The sequence below is a fragment of the Eulemur rufifrons genome, chromosome 4, assembly GCF_041146395.1.
Source record: "Eulemur rufifrons isolate Redbay chromosome 4, OSU_ERuf_1, whole genome shotgun sequence".
In the NCBI taxonomy this organism is placed as follows: Eukaryota; Metazoa; Chordata; class Mammalia; order Primates; family Lemuridae; genus Eulemur; species Eulemur rufifrons.
In genome coordinates this window covers 4,838,822-4,854,335 of record NC_090986.1, presented here as the reverse complement: position 1 = coordinate 4,854,335, position 15,514 = coordinate 4,838,822, and positions in this window count along the sequence as shown.

Here is a 15,514-nt window from a genome sequence, read left to right as displayed (position 1 = left end):
CAGCTCGCACCGTGCCGGTTCGGTTTCGCTCCACGTGGTTTTCCTGCCACGGCCTTTGGCAGATCATCAGTTTAGTGACTCTTCCGACTTCAGTGCCCCTCACTGATACTTGCTAATTCCTTCTGCTAGTTGATCCGCAGCACAGTCTCAGGGGAAGTCGAGTCCTTCCCTGTTGGAAGTTGCCAATGGGATGCCATCTTCTTTATTGAAGAAAAGCTCTTGTTCGTATTCAGTACCTTGAATCAGGTTCTAACTTCAAAGACAAGTTCAAACCTAAGCTTTGCCCCTCTTGAGTTATGTGAATTTGGGAAATAAAATGTCCCTGGGCTTCAGTTTCTTCATTTTGTGAGTGTTATATGAGGTAAATATACAAAGGCCATGGATATAATATGAATTCAACAAATCATTTACTCAGTTGATGAAATGTATGCATCACTCGCTTTACTCCAGGGATTGTGCCAGCTACAGAAACACGACAGGGAGGAAGAAAGGCACCCCCCTGTGCCAGTGGGGACAAGGGGGACAATAAATAGGCAAACATACTCTAATTTTATTTATTTATTTCAGCATATTATTGGGGTACAGAAGTTTAGGTTATGTATATTGCCCATGTGCCCCCCTCCCCGCCAGGTGAGCGCTTCAAGCGTGTCCATCCCCTAGATGGTGCACATCGCACTCATTATGTATGTATACACCCATCCTCCCCCCCCACTACATATGCCCGACACCTGATTAATGTTATTCCTAAATGTGCTCAGGTGATGATCAGTGAAACCAATTTGATGGTGAGTACATGTGGTGCTTATTTTTCCATTCTTGGGATACTTCACTTAGTAGAATGGGTTCCAACTCTATCCAGGAGAACATAAGAGATTCTATATCACCATTATTTCTTATAGCTGAGTAGGACTCGATGGTATACATATACCACATTTTATTAATCCACTCATGTATTGATGGGCACTTGGGTTGTTTCCACGTCTTTGCAATTGCGAATTGTGCTGCTATAAACATTCGAGTGCAGATGTCTTTTTTTATAGAATGTCTTTTGTTCTTTTGGGTAGATGCCCAGTAATGGGATTGCTGGATCAAATGATAGGTCTACTTGTATCTGTTTAAGGTATCTCCATAATGCTTTCCACAGAGGTTGCACTAGTTTGCAGTCCCACCAGCAGTGTATGAGTGTTCCTGTCTCTGCATCCACGTCAGCGTTTATTGTTTTGGGACTTTTTGATAAAGGCCATTCTCACTGGAGTTAAGTGATATCTCATTGTGGTTTTGATTTTTATTTTTCTGATGATTAGAGATGTTGAGCATTTTTTCATATGTTTGTTGGCCATACTTCTGTCTTCTTTTGAAAAATTTCTATTCATGTCCTTTGCCCACTTTTTGATATGGTTGTTTGATTTCTTCTTGCTGATTTTACTGAGTTCTAAATAGATTCTAGTTATCAGCCCTTTATCGGATGTGTAACATGCGAAAATTTTTTCCTGACCTATTGGTTGTCTTTTGCTCTTGTGACAGTTTCTTTGGCTGTGTAGAAGCTTTTTAATTTCATCAGGTCTCATTTATTTATTTTTGTTGTTGTTGTGATTGCCTTTGGGGTCTTCTGAATAAATTCTTTGCCTAGGCCAATGTCTATAAGAGTCTTTCCCACATTTTCTTCTAGAATTCTAATAGTTTCATACCTTAAGTTTAAGTCTGTTATCCACTGTGATTTGTTTTTTGTGAAAGGTGAAAGGTGTGGGTTTTGTTTCAGTCTTCTACATGTGGCTGTCCAGTTTTCCCAGCACCATTTACTGAATGAGGATTCTTTTCCCCAGTGTATATTTGCTGTCCCCACTGCTATTCAACGTAGTGTTGGAAGTCCTTGCAAGAGCAATCAGGCAAGAGAGCAGAATCAAGGGTGTCCAAATGGGGACAGAAAAGATCAAACTCTCACTGTTTGCTGATGATATGATATTATATCTAGAGAACCCCAAGGATTCAACCAAGAGACTCCTGGAATTGATAAATGAATTCAGTAAAGTCTCCGAATACAAAATCAATACACACAAATCAGAGGCATTCATATATGCCAATAACAGTCAAACTGAGAACCAAATCAAAGACTCAATACCCTTCACAATAGCAACAAAGAAAATAAAGTACCTAGGAATATATTTAAAAGACCTCTACAGGGACAACTATGAAACACTGAGGAAAGAGATAGCAGAGCACATAAACAGGTGGAAAACCATACCAGGGTTGTGGATAGGAAGAATCAACATTGTTAAAATGTCTATACTGCCCAAAGTGATCTACAGATTCAATGCAATCCCTATTAAATTACCAACATCATTTTTCACAGACATAGAAAAAATAATTTTACGCTTTGTATGAAACCAGTGAAGACCCCGTTTAGCGAAAGCAATTTTAAGCAACAAAGACAAAATGGGAGGTATTAATTTGCCAGACTTCAAACTATACTACAAGGCTGTGGTTATTAGAACTGCATGGTAGTGGCACAAGAACAGAGACACAGACCAGTGGAACAGAACTGAGAACCCAGATATAAAATCATCTTCATATAGCCATCTAATCTTTGACAAAGCATACTCTAATTTTAAACTTAAAAACATCATTTTTTTCGAATTATGATAAAAATAATTTTAAAAATTAGGTAATTATTTTAATAGACATTTTTCCATTTATTGTAACAAAAAACCCAGAAGCAAAAGACCACATGCTGTATGGTTCCAAATATAACACACAAAGAGAAAAGGGAAATGCCTAGAGACAGAGTGGACATGAAGGATTGTCTAACACTAGGGTGAGAATGGGCAGTGACCTCAAACAACATGATGCTCTTGTGGGGGTAAGGAGGGTTAAGGGGAACATGCTTAAAAAAGACTAAGATGATGCTTCCACAACTGCAAATGCACTACACAAAGCATGGAATGTACACTTGAAATACGGGATTACCACAGCTGGGCAGGCTGGGCACTGATATCTAGGCTTCTGTGAGGCCCTTAAAACCAATGACTATATCCCAGGAGTTCAGGGAATAGCGGCTGCCTCTTGCTCTTTGCCCGCGGGCCTGGAGCATCCCACTAGGGCTCAGGCAGGCAGTCCAGGCTCTTCCTCCTTTGGCAACTGCACAGAGCAGTAGAGAGCACTGGGCTGGGCCAGGGCACCAGGCCCATGGAGCCCACGAGCAGGAGTGGGTGAGGGCCTGGATGGCCTCTGCCCTACGCCTGAGCAACTGGGACCACAGCACCTGGAGCAGGACCCAGTGGGTCACAGAAGCAAGTCCACTCCCAATTCCTTCACTTGTAAAGGGCACTCAGGCTGGCTGGGCCACCTGCCACCCTCCCTCTATCATACCCCTCAATGCTGCCTTGTCCCCCGTCACAGGGCAACAGCCTTCCTGCCCAAGGCTTCCAGGCTGGGACTGGGAGTGTGCATCCCCCTGCCCCCACTCTGGGAGCTGGCTATCCCCAGGGGGCCTGCTCCTCACTGCTGCCTGCCAGGCCACCCCTCTGTGACACACCCATGCAGCCTGGCAGTGTGTGTGTGGGTTGGGTGACATGAGGAGCGGTGTGAAGGGGGGGTTGGGTGGGGAACACACAGTGTGTGCACCCTCTTCTCTTCCTGCCCCACGGTTCCTCCTCCGGAGAGAACATTCTCTCCATGCTGCTGGACCTTGATTGCCAGCCTGGGATTGGGGAGGGGCTAGAGCTCTGGTTGGGGGATAGGTTATCTCCAATGAGACTTGGAGAGAGGGAGTCCACCTTCAAACCACAGCAGATAGACATGATAAAATTTTTCAAGAAGTCAATTTAAAGAGAGCTTTTATGCAAAGAACACTCAGGCCTGCCAGTCCTGAATTTGGGGTGAAACCCTGGGAGCCTGAAAGGCCCTCATGAAATCGGCTTCCATATTCTCACTGCTATGGACTGAATGTTTGCATCCTCCCGAAATTCAAAGGTTGAAATCCTATGCCCCAAGGTGGGGGCCTTAGATGGTGGGGCTTTGGGAGGAGACTGGATGTGATCAGGTCATGAGGGTGAATGGATCAGTGCCCTTACATTATAAAGGGGACCCCAAGAGCACAATCACCCCTTCTGCCACGTGAGGACCCAGTGAGAAGGCGATGACATCTATGAACCAGGAGGCGGGGCCTCACCAGACACCTACTCTGCCATGCCTTGATCTTAGGTGGAGCAATGTGTGCAGCCTTTACCAAGCACCATCTCAAGTTAGTCGCCTCTTCTGCCATCAGCACTGGGTGGACTTCAGGTTCCCCATTTTACAGACAAGGAAACTGAGACTGGATGAGCTGCTGTTATTGAGAACTTTCCAGAGATCCCAGTGCACACTCCACTTGTAGTTAATGCCTCTGAGCTCCCCCACCTGACATACCTCCATCCATCTCCAAGCCCCTGTGCCAGGGCCCTCTGCCACAAAGGCTGGCTGGTGTACACCCCAGCAGGCGAGCTCTGCCCTCCTTCTCTGACTTTCTTTATCCCACAATACCCCAGTCCTAGCATCCAAAATTCACAGTACCTTGCAGGGAGTGGTTGGGATGGGCTTATGGGGCAATGCTCCTCAGAACAGCTCTAGAACTACTATTATGATCCTGTTGTAATGATAAGGAAACTGAGGCACAAAGAGGTCCACCATACGAGTTTCTGAGGGTTGCCGTAACAAATCACCACAGAGTAGCTTAAAAGGACAGAAATCTATCCTCTCACAGTTCTGCTGGAAGTCCAAAATCAAAGGATTGGCAGGGCCATGTTACCTTGGAAGGCTCTAGGAGAGGAGCCTTCCAGCCTCTCCCAAATCCTGGTGGTGGGCCTGATGTAATCAGGCAAGACCATAAATGGGAGGGCGTTCTTCCTGGCAAAAAAGACTCGAAGTCTGAGCGTGATTCAACACAAGGAGGATTCTCAATCACTGACCTATGATGAGAAACCACATGGCAAAGAATTGGATCTCGGATCTGACAGCAGCCCCCCCACTGACAGCTGGCAAGGAAACAGGACCTCAGACCCACCCATGGATCCACAACCGCAAGGAGATGAATTCTGCTAACAACTTGGGTGAACTTGGAAGAAGAACTGAGAGAACTCAGCCACTGGGCATCTTGATTTCAGCCTTGGAGACACTGAGCAGAGAATCCAACCACAACACCATCCCCACCCATATTTCTGACTTACAGAACTGTGAGCTACTCAATAAGTGTGGTTTTAAGCCATTAAGTTGGCAATTACTTGTTACACAGTGGTAAAAAAAAATAACAAACAAGAACAAATGAATATGCATCCGTTACACATTCTTCCCACATTGAACGTGATGGCTGGAGCTGTGCAAGCCATCTTATGACCATGGCACAATAGGCATTCAAATGAAAAAGGTAACATGCTCAGGATGCCAGAAAATCAGACAGAGCCTGTCTCCTTGTGACAGATTGTTCCGAAGGTCCCTGATGAGTCAGGCTTCCATGTCCAAAACCCTCTAGGATGGGATATGCCACTCCCTGGTCAACAGTGAGGTCCACTTCTCTATATCCTTGGAACTAGGCTTTCCTCATGCTTATCCTTGAGCAGCAGAAAATGGAGAAAGACACATTCTGAGACTCCTGTGAATAGAGCTTAACAAGCCTTGTAGCTTTTACTATTCTCTAGGGGAAACATCCACCCACCTCCCCCCGGAAAAAAGTCTGAGAAGAGAGTGACCACACAGGAAAAAACAAGGTCACAGATGCAGGAGTGAGGTGAGCCAATGTCACAGGAAGAGAGAGGACCATTGTTCCAGCCAGTCCCTGTCCATGGGAGCAACCCCAACTGGGATGTCAGATGCACAATGAGGCTCGGTGAGATCCCCCAGCCCTGGCTGACACCATGTGGAGAACAGATGAACTGTTCTCTCTGAGCCCTGCCCAAATCCTGACTGCAGAATTGTGAGAAGTAAACTGATGGTTCTCTCCAGCCTGTAAGTTTTAGAGTAATTTGTTATGAAGCAGCAGATAACTAGCTGATGAAGGAACCCGTGAACCAGCCAAACACTGTTCCAGCCCGCACTGAAACACTTCCCCTAGGCCCGTTCCTATAAGATGGTCCAATGTCTGCTTGATCAACTGACCTGTGACATCCAGGCAGAAGGAGACCCTCTGGCCTCCAGCCTCCCAGTTGTACTCCCCGGTGTCTGTCTTGCCAGCCCGTGCACCACCGGCCGCCCTGTGAAGCCTGAGGCCTCCACACACACCTTTAGGCTGGAGCTGAGCTTCTTCTTGTCCTTGTACAATGTCACCTTTGTCTGAGCCTGGGCCACCACACAGCTCAGTGTGACACTGGCCTGGCCTCAGCCTGCACCTCCCCATGAGCTGGCTGATCCTCAGCAAACACTGCTGTGGGCTCTGGTGAGACGGGGAGGGATGCACAGTCAGAGGCCCTGCCACTCGAGGTTTCTGAGTCCTGGTTCTTTGTTAACAGGCTCTGGATCCCAGGAAACCAAGTTCTTACAAACGGGGATCCTCCATGGTCTGGGTGCTCAGGTGTGGTTGAGCACAGAAGAGTACAATGCCCAACCTCTCCCAGGCGAGGACCCTGGTGTGCCCCAGGCGAGTGGCACAACATACCTCTGAGAAATGACCAAAGGGCCTGGTAGCCTGACTGTCCCCGACAGTCAGGGCACGCTTCCTCTCTCTCCCCCTAAACTCCCTGCCTTCCACGAGGTATGCTTTCTACAGCCACAGGTCTATTGTTAAGGTCAAGATGAAGAGAAAGTTCAGATTAGCACATTTCCTCAATTTACTAGAACAACCTAGAGCAGTGTTTTCTGCTTTGCGTACAAATCAGCCATTCGACTGTGAAAGTTATTAAGGACTGTGTTGATAGGTATCTATAAATTTTTATACATAAAATGCCCACACACTTGCCTCTGGAAGGCAGCAATGTAAAGTTCTGGGGCATGTGCCTGGATGTGGGGGCATTTCTGTCTTTGGGTCTGTGACTTGGGCCCAGTCCTGAGCCTGACCAACACACACACAATAAACAAAAGGACCTTTAGGCCTGTGAATGAACCCCGGCTACAGAGATGAGACACAAACAGGCTGTCTAGGCTCTGGAGCAGATGGAAAAGATTCTCCTATAGCCTCAATAACATCAAATTTCTGCCTTGTTATTTTCGTTTCCATATTTGGATTCTTCACCCACACAAACATTAATTTTCTGTGTCATTTCTTTTCCCAGAGATGCAACTGTCCCCCAACCATTCACTGGAGAAAAGTGGTGATGGCAAGGTATCACTGTGCTGGATGCAGCTGGACCTGCTCCCCACCCCTCAAGAACCCAGACACACACACACACTCACACACACACAGGCACACTCACCAGAGACTCAGAGTCAGAAGTCCACAGAGTCCTCACCCATGCAGTGGGAGTAGATGCCTTCACCCTGCCTGGTGACTGTGGCTGCCACCAGCTGGTGCCTAGTCCCTATGTCCTTCTGCAGGAAGTGCTCACAGAAGTGACCCAGCTCAGTGCCATCGTTGTACCAGTGTACTTGGATGGGGACCTCTGAAGTCTCTCACTTTAACTGGGCTGGGGTCTCAGCCACACTGTCCATACAGCCACCCACTGTGTTCTTGTAGACAAAGGGTGGGAGGCCTGTGGGGGCACGTGGTGGGTCAGGGACTGTGCTTGGACATGGTGGCCAGCAGTCTGGAGGTGCCTGGGCATGGCAGTCCTCACCCAGAGAGGCCCTGACCAGTCTCCACCTGTTGTGCTGCTATAAACTTTTGAGTGCAGATGTCTTTTTTATAGAATGTTTTTTCTTCTTTCGGGTAGATGCCCAGTAATGGGATTCCTGGATCAAATGATAGGTCTACTTGTATCTCTTTGAGGTATCTCCATATTACTTTCCACAGAGGTTGCACTAGTTTGCAGTCCAACCAGCAGTGTGTGAGTGTTCCTGTCTCTGCACATCCATGCCAAAATTTATTGTTTTGGGACTTTTTGATAAAGGCCGTTCTCACTGGAGATAAGTGATGTCTCATGGTAGTGTTGATTTGCATTTCCCTGGTGATTAGAGACGTTGAGCATTTTTTCATGTTTTTTGGCCATTAGTCTGTCTTATTTTGAAAAGTTTCTGTTCATGTCCTTTGCCTACTTTTTAATGGGGTTGTTTGATTTTTTTCTGAGTTTCCTGAGAAACTGATTTTCCTGAGTTCTAAATAGATTCTAGTTATCAGCCCTTTATCGGATGTGTAGCATGCGAATATTTTTTCCCATTCTGTAGGTTGTCTGTTTGCTCTTTTTTTTTTTTTTTATATATTTCATCTTGTTATGGGGGATACAGAATTGCAGGTTACATACGTTGCTCCTGTACCGCCTTTCCCCCCAAGTCAGAGCTCCAGGCGTGTCTGTTCCGCAGGTCGTGCGCATTGCACCCATCATGTAGGTGTATATCCCTCCCTTCCCCACCCCCCCTTCCCGAGTCAGCACCTTCAAGTGTTACCACTCCCCAAACGGTGCGCAATGCACTCATTGTGTAGGCATACCCCCAAACCCTCCCTCAACCCCCACCTCAGTCTGATATCCAATTGGTGTCGTTCCCAGATTTGTATTTAGGTGATGATCAGGGAAACCAATTTTCTGGTGAGTACATGTGATGCTTGTTTTTCCATTCTTGGGATACTTCACTTAATATAATGGGTTCCAATTCTCTCCAGGAGAACCATAGAGATGTCCTATCTTCATCATTTCTTATAGCTGAGTAATATTCCATGGTATACATATACCACAGCTTACTAATCCAATCATGTATTGGTGGGCATTTGGGTTGTTTCCACATCTTTGCTATTGTGAATTGTGCTGCTATAAACATTTGGGTACATGTGTCTTTGTTAAAGAATGACCTTTTTTCCTTTGGGTATATGCCCAGTAATGGGATTGCTGGGTCAAATGGCAGGTCTACTTGAAACTGTTTAAGATACCTCCATAATGCTTTCCACAGGGGTTGCACTAGTTTGCAGTCCCACAAGCAGTGTATGAGTGTTCCTGTCTCTCCACACCCACGCCAACATGTGTTGTTTTGGGTTTTTTTGATAAAGGCCATTCTCACTGGGGTTAAGTGATATCTCATTGTGGTTTTGATTTGCATTTCTCTGATGATTAGGGATGTTGAGCATTTTTTCATATGTTTGTTAGCCATTCTTATATCTTCTTTCGAGAAGTTTCTATTCATGTCATTTGCCCACTTTTTGATAGGGTTGCTTGATTTTTTCTTGCTGATTTTCCTGAGTTCTAAATAGATTCTTGTTATCAGTCCTTTATCTGATGTGTAGTATGCAAAAATTTGTTCCCATTCTGTAGGTGGTCTGTTTATTCTCTGGACTGTTTCTTTTTCTTTTTTTTTTTTTTTTTATTTATTTTTTTTATTCATGATAAATTATTAAGTGAACAGTGCAAGTTAAAAACAATAGTTTCATATTTTTTCCCCACCCCCCCTTTTCCCGAGTCAGCACCTTCAAGTGTTACCACTCCCCAAACAGTGCGCAATGCACTCATTGTGTAGGCATACCCCCATCCCCTCCCCCACCCCCCACCTCAGTCTGATGTCCAATTGGTGTCGTTCCCAGATTTGTATTTAGGTGATGATCAGGGAAACCAATTTTCTGGTGAGTACATGTGATGCATGTTTTTCCATTCTTGGGATACTTCACTTAATATAATGGGTTCCAACTCTCTCCAGGAGAACCACAGAGATGTCGTATCTTCATCATTCCTTATAGCTGAGTAATATTCCATGGTATACATATACCACAGTTTACTAATCCAATCATGTATTGATGGGCATTTGGGTTGTTTCCACATCTTTGCTATTGTGAATTGTGCTGCTATAAACATTTGGGTACATGTGCCTTTGTTACAGAATGACCTTTTTTCCTTTGGGTATATGCCCAGTAATGGGATTGCTGGGTCAAATGGCAGGTCTACTTGAATCTGTTTAAGATACCTCCATAATGCTTTCCACAGGGGTTGCACTAGTTTGCAGTCCCACCAGCAGTGTATTAGTGTTCCTGTCTCTCCACACCCACGCCAACATGTGTTGTTTTGGGTTTTTTTGATAAAGGCCATTCTCACTGGGGTTAAGTGATATCTCATTGTGGTTTTGATTTGCATTTCCCTGATGATTAGAGATTTCGAACACTTTTTCATATGTTTGTTAGCCATTTTTATATCTTCTTTTGAAAAATTTCTATTCATGTCCTTTGCCCACTTTTTGATAGGGTTGCTTGATTTTTTCTTGCTGATTTTCCTGAGTTCTAAATAGATTCTTGTTATCAGTCCTTTATCTGATGTGTAGTATGCAAAAATTTGTTCCCATTCTGTAGGTGGTCTGTTTATTCTCTGGACTGTTTCTTTGGCTGTGCAGAAGCTTTTTAATTTAATCATGTCCCATTCATTTATTTTTGTTGCTGCTGTGATTGCCTTGGGGGTCTTCCTCATAAATTCTTTGCCTAGGCCAATGTCTGTAAGAGTCTTTCCTACATTTTCTTCTAGAATTCTGATTGTATCACGCCTAAGGTTTAAGTCTGTTATCCACAGTGATTTGATTTTTGTGAGAGGTGAAAGCTGTGGGTCCTGTTTCAGTCTTCTACAAGTGGCTAACCAATTCTCCCAGCACCATTTATTGAATAAGGATTCTTGTCCCCAGAGTAAATTCTTTCCTGCTTTGTCAAAAATTAGGTGACTATATGAGGATGGTTCTATATTTGGATTTTCTGTTGTGTTCCACTGGTCTGTGTCCCTGTACTTGTGCCAGTACCAGGCAGTTTTAAGAACCACGGCCTTGTAGTATTGTTTGAGGTCTGGCAAATTAATACCTCCCATTTTGTTTTTATTGCTTAAAATTGCTTTTGCTATACGGGGTCTTCTCTGATTCCATACAAAGTGTATAATTATTTTCTCTACGTCTGTAAAGAATGATGTTGGTAATTTAATAGGGATTGCATTGAATCTGTAGATCACTTTGGGTAGTATAGACATTTTAACAATGTTGATTCTTCCGATCCACGAGCATGGTATATTTTTCCATCTATTTGCAAGTTCTGCTATTTCTTTTCTCAGTGTTTCATAGTTTTCCTTATAGAGGTCCTTTACCTCTTTAGTTAGGTATATACCTAGATATTTTATTTTCTTTGTTGCTATTTTGAAGGGTATTGAGTCTTTAATTTGGTTGTCTGATTGACTGTTATTGGCATATATAAATGCCTCTGATTTGTGTATATTAATTTTGTAGCCAGAGACTTTGCTATATTCGTTAATCAATTCCAGGAGTCTCATGGTTGAATCCTGGGGGTTTTCCAGATATAGAATCATATCGTCAGCAAAAAGTAAGAGTTTGATCTCTTTCTTCCCTATTTGGACTCCCTTGATTTTGCTCTCTTGCCTGATAGCTCTCGCAAGGACTTCCAATACTATGTTGAAAAGTAATGGGGACAGTGGGCAGCCCTGTCTGGTTCCAGTTCTAAGTGGGAGTGCTTTCAGTTTTTCCCCATTCAGAATGATGTTGGCTGTGGGTTTGTCATATATGGCTCGTATCATTTTTAGGTAGGTTCCATCTACACCTATTTTGTTAAGCGTTTTTATCATAAAAGAGTGTTGAATTTTGTCAAATGCTTTTTCTGCATCTAATGAGAGTATCATATGGTTTTTGGTTTTGCTTCTATTTATGTGGTGAATTACATTTATAGATTTACGTATGTTGAACCACCCCTGCATCTCTGGGATGAAGCCCACTTGGTCGTGGTGGATTATTTTTTTGATAAGTACTTGGATTTGATTTGCTAGTATTTTATTGAATATTTTTGCATCTATATTCATGGGAGAAATTGGTCTGTAGTTCACTATTTTTGTTGCGTCCTTTCCAGGTTTTGGTATCAATGTTATATTGGCTTGGTAGAATGTGTTGGGGAGAATTCCATCCTTCTCAATATTGGAGAATAGTTTATGTAGGATGGGCACCAGTTCTTTGTATGTATGGTAAAATTCAGGTGTGAACCCATCTGGACCAGGGCTTTTCTTTTTGGGAAGGTTTTTTATTGCTGTTTCAATTTCGGTTCTTGATATTGGTCTGTTCAGGTACTCTATTTCTTCCTGGTTGAGCCTGGGAAGACTATGTGTTTCTAAAAATTTGTCCATTTCCTCCGCATTCTCCAGTTTGTGTGCATAAAGATTTTTGTAGAATTCATAGATGATATCTTGTATCTCTGTAGCATCGGTTGTGATTTCTCCTTTCATGTTCCTAATGGAGGTTATTAGAGATTTTACTTTTGATCTGTTTGCTCTTGTGATAGCTTCCTTAGCTGTGCAGAAGCTTTTTAATTTGATCAGATCCCATTTATTTATTTTTATTGTTGCTGAAACAGGATCTGCACCTCTCACCTCTCACAAAAATCAACTCATGGTGGATAACAGACTTAAACCTAAGGCATGAAACTATAATAATTCTAGAAGAAAACATTGGGAAAACTCTTACAGTCATTGGCCTAGGGAAAGAATTTCTTGCTATTTTGAAATATATGATACATTATTAACTATAGTCTCTGTACTATGCAATGGAACACCAAATTTTTTTGTCCTATGTAATTGTAACTTTGTACCCACTGACCCACCTCTCCCAATCCTCCCCTCTCCTTTCCCCTGCCCATTACTCTATTTTCTCCTTCTGTGAGATCAACATTTTTTATATTCCACTAATGAGTGAGATTATACAGTATTTGACTCTTTGCATCTGGCTTATCTCACTAATATAACGCCCTCCATGTTCATCCACATTGTGTCAAATGACAGGATTTCATTCTTTTTATGGCTGAATTGTATTTAATTGTGTATATGTATCACATTTTCTTTATACATTTATCCCTTATTGAGCATTTAGTTGATTACAATTCTTGGCTATTATGAATAGTACTGCAGTAAACACATGGATGCAGATACCTTTTCCACATACTGATTCCATTTTCTTTGGACACACAGTTATCCCTCAGTATCCATGGGGAATTGGTTCCAGCACCCCCCATGGATACCAAAATCCATGAATGCTCAAGTCCCTTATATAAAATGGTGTAGTATTTGCATATAACCTTTGCACATCCTTCCTTGCACATTAAATCATATCTAGATTACTTAAAATATATAACACAATATACCTGCTGTGTTAATAGTTGTTATAATGTACTGTTTTTAAAATTTATATTTTTTATTGTTATTATTTTTGTTTTCTTCCCAAATATTTTCAATATGCAATTGGTTAATTCTACAGATGCAGGACCCGTGGATATGGATGATTAACTGTACAGCGGTGGTGGGATTGCTGAGTCATATTATAGTTCTATTTTTAATTTTTGGAGGAACCTCATATTGTTTTCCATAATGACTGTACTAATTAACATTTCCACCAACAGTGTACAAGGGTTCCCTTTTCTCCACATCCTTGCCAACATTTGTTATCATCTCTTGTATTTTTGATAATAGCCATTCTAATTGGAATGAGGAGATATATCATTGTGGTTTTGATTTATATTTTTCTGTTGGCATTTTTTTTTATTTAGGCTTATCATCATGGGGGTACAAAAGTTTAGGCCACATACACTGCCCATGTCCCGCCCATCCCCCCGAGTCAGAACTTCAAGCGTGTCCATTCCCCAGACAGTACATTGCACTCATCATGTAGTTATACCCCCATCTCCTCCCCCCACCTCCCAACCCCCGAGTCAGAACATTCAAGCCTGACCATTCCCCAGACGGTGAGCAACACACTCATCATGTAGGTATACACCCATATCCTCTCCCCATCCGCCACCTCAGTCCGATACCCAATTGGTGTTATTCCCAAATGTGCACTTAGGTGATGATCAGGGAAACCAATTTGCTGGTGAGTACATGTGGTGCTTATTTTTCCATTCTTGGGATACTTCACTTAATAGAATGGGTTCCAACTCTGTCCAGGAGAATAAAAGGGACTCCATATCACCGTTATTTCTTATAGCTGAGTAATACTCCATGGTCTACATATACCACAATTTACTAATCCACTCATGAATTGATGGGCATTTGGGTTGTTTCCACATCTTTGCAATTGTGAATTGTGCTGCTATAAACATACGGGTACAGGTGTCTTTGTTGTAAAGTGACTTCTGTTCCTCAGGGTAGATGCCCAATAATGGGATTGCCGGATCGAATGGTAGGTCTACTTGAATCTGTTCAAGGTATCTCCATAATGCTTTCCACAGGGGTTGCACTAGTTTGCAGTCCCACCAGCAGTGTATGAGTGTTCCTGTCTCTCCACATCCACGCCAACATGTGTTGTTTTGGGACTTTTTGATAAAGGCCATTCTCACTGGAGTTAAGTGATATCTCATTGTGGTTTTGATTTGCATTTCCCTGATGATTAGGGATGTTGAGCAATTTTTCATATGTTTGTTAGCCATTCTTACATTTTCTTTTGAAAAATTTCTATTCATGTCGTTTGCCCACTTTTTGATAGGGTTGTTTGATTTCTTCTTGCTGATTTTCCTGAGTTCTAAATAGATTCTTGTTATCAGTCCTTTATCTGATGTGTAGTATGCAAAGATTTTTTCCCATTCTGTAGGTTGTCTGTTTATTCTCGTGACGGTTTCTTTGGCTGTGCAGAAGCTTTTTAATTTAATCAGGCCCCATTTATTTTTGTTGTTGCTGTGGTTGCCTTAGGAGTCTTCTTCAAAAATTCTTTGCCTAGGCCAATGTCTGTAGAGTCTTTCCTACATTTTCTTCTAGAATTCTAATCATTTCCCACTTAAGGTTTAAGTCTGTTATCCACCATGATTTGATTTTTGTGAGAGGTGAAAGTTGTGTGTCCTGTTTTAGTCTTCTACATGTGGCTATCCAATTTTCCTAGCACCATTTATTGAATAAGGATTCTTGTCCCTAGAGTATGTTTTTGTCTGCCTTGTCAAAGATTAGATGGCTATATGAGGATGGTTTTATATTTGGATTTTCTGTTCTGTTCCACTGGTCTATGTCCCTGCACTTGTGCCAATACCAAGCAGTTTTAATAATCACAGCCTTGTAGTATAGTTTGAAGTCTGGCAAATTAATACCTCCCATTTTGTTTTTATTGCTTAAAATTGTTTTTGCTCTATGGGGTCTTCCTGAATAGACCAATATCAAGAACTGAAATCAAAATAGCACTAAAAAACCTTCCCAAAAAGAAAAGCCCTGGTCCAGATGGGTTCACACCCGAATTTTACCATACATACAAAGGAGAACTGGTGCCCATCCTACATAAACTATTCTCCAATATTGAGAAGGATGGCATTCTCCCCAACATGTTTTACCAAGCCAACATAACATTGATACCAAAACCAGGAAAGGATGCAACAAAAAAAGAAAACTACAGACCAATATCCCTTATGAATATAGATGCAAAAATTCTCAATAAAATCCTAGCAAATCGAATCCAAGTGCTTATCAAAAAAATAATC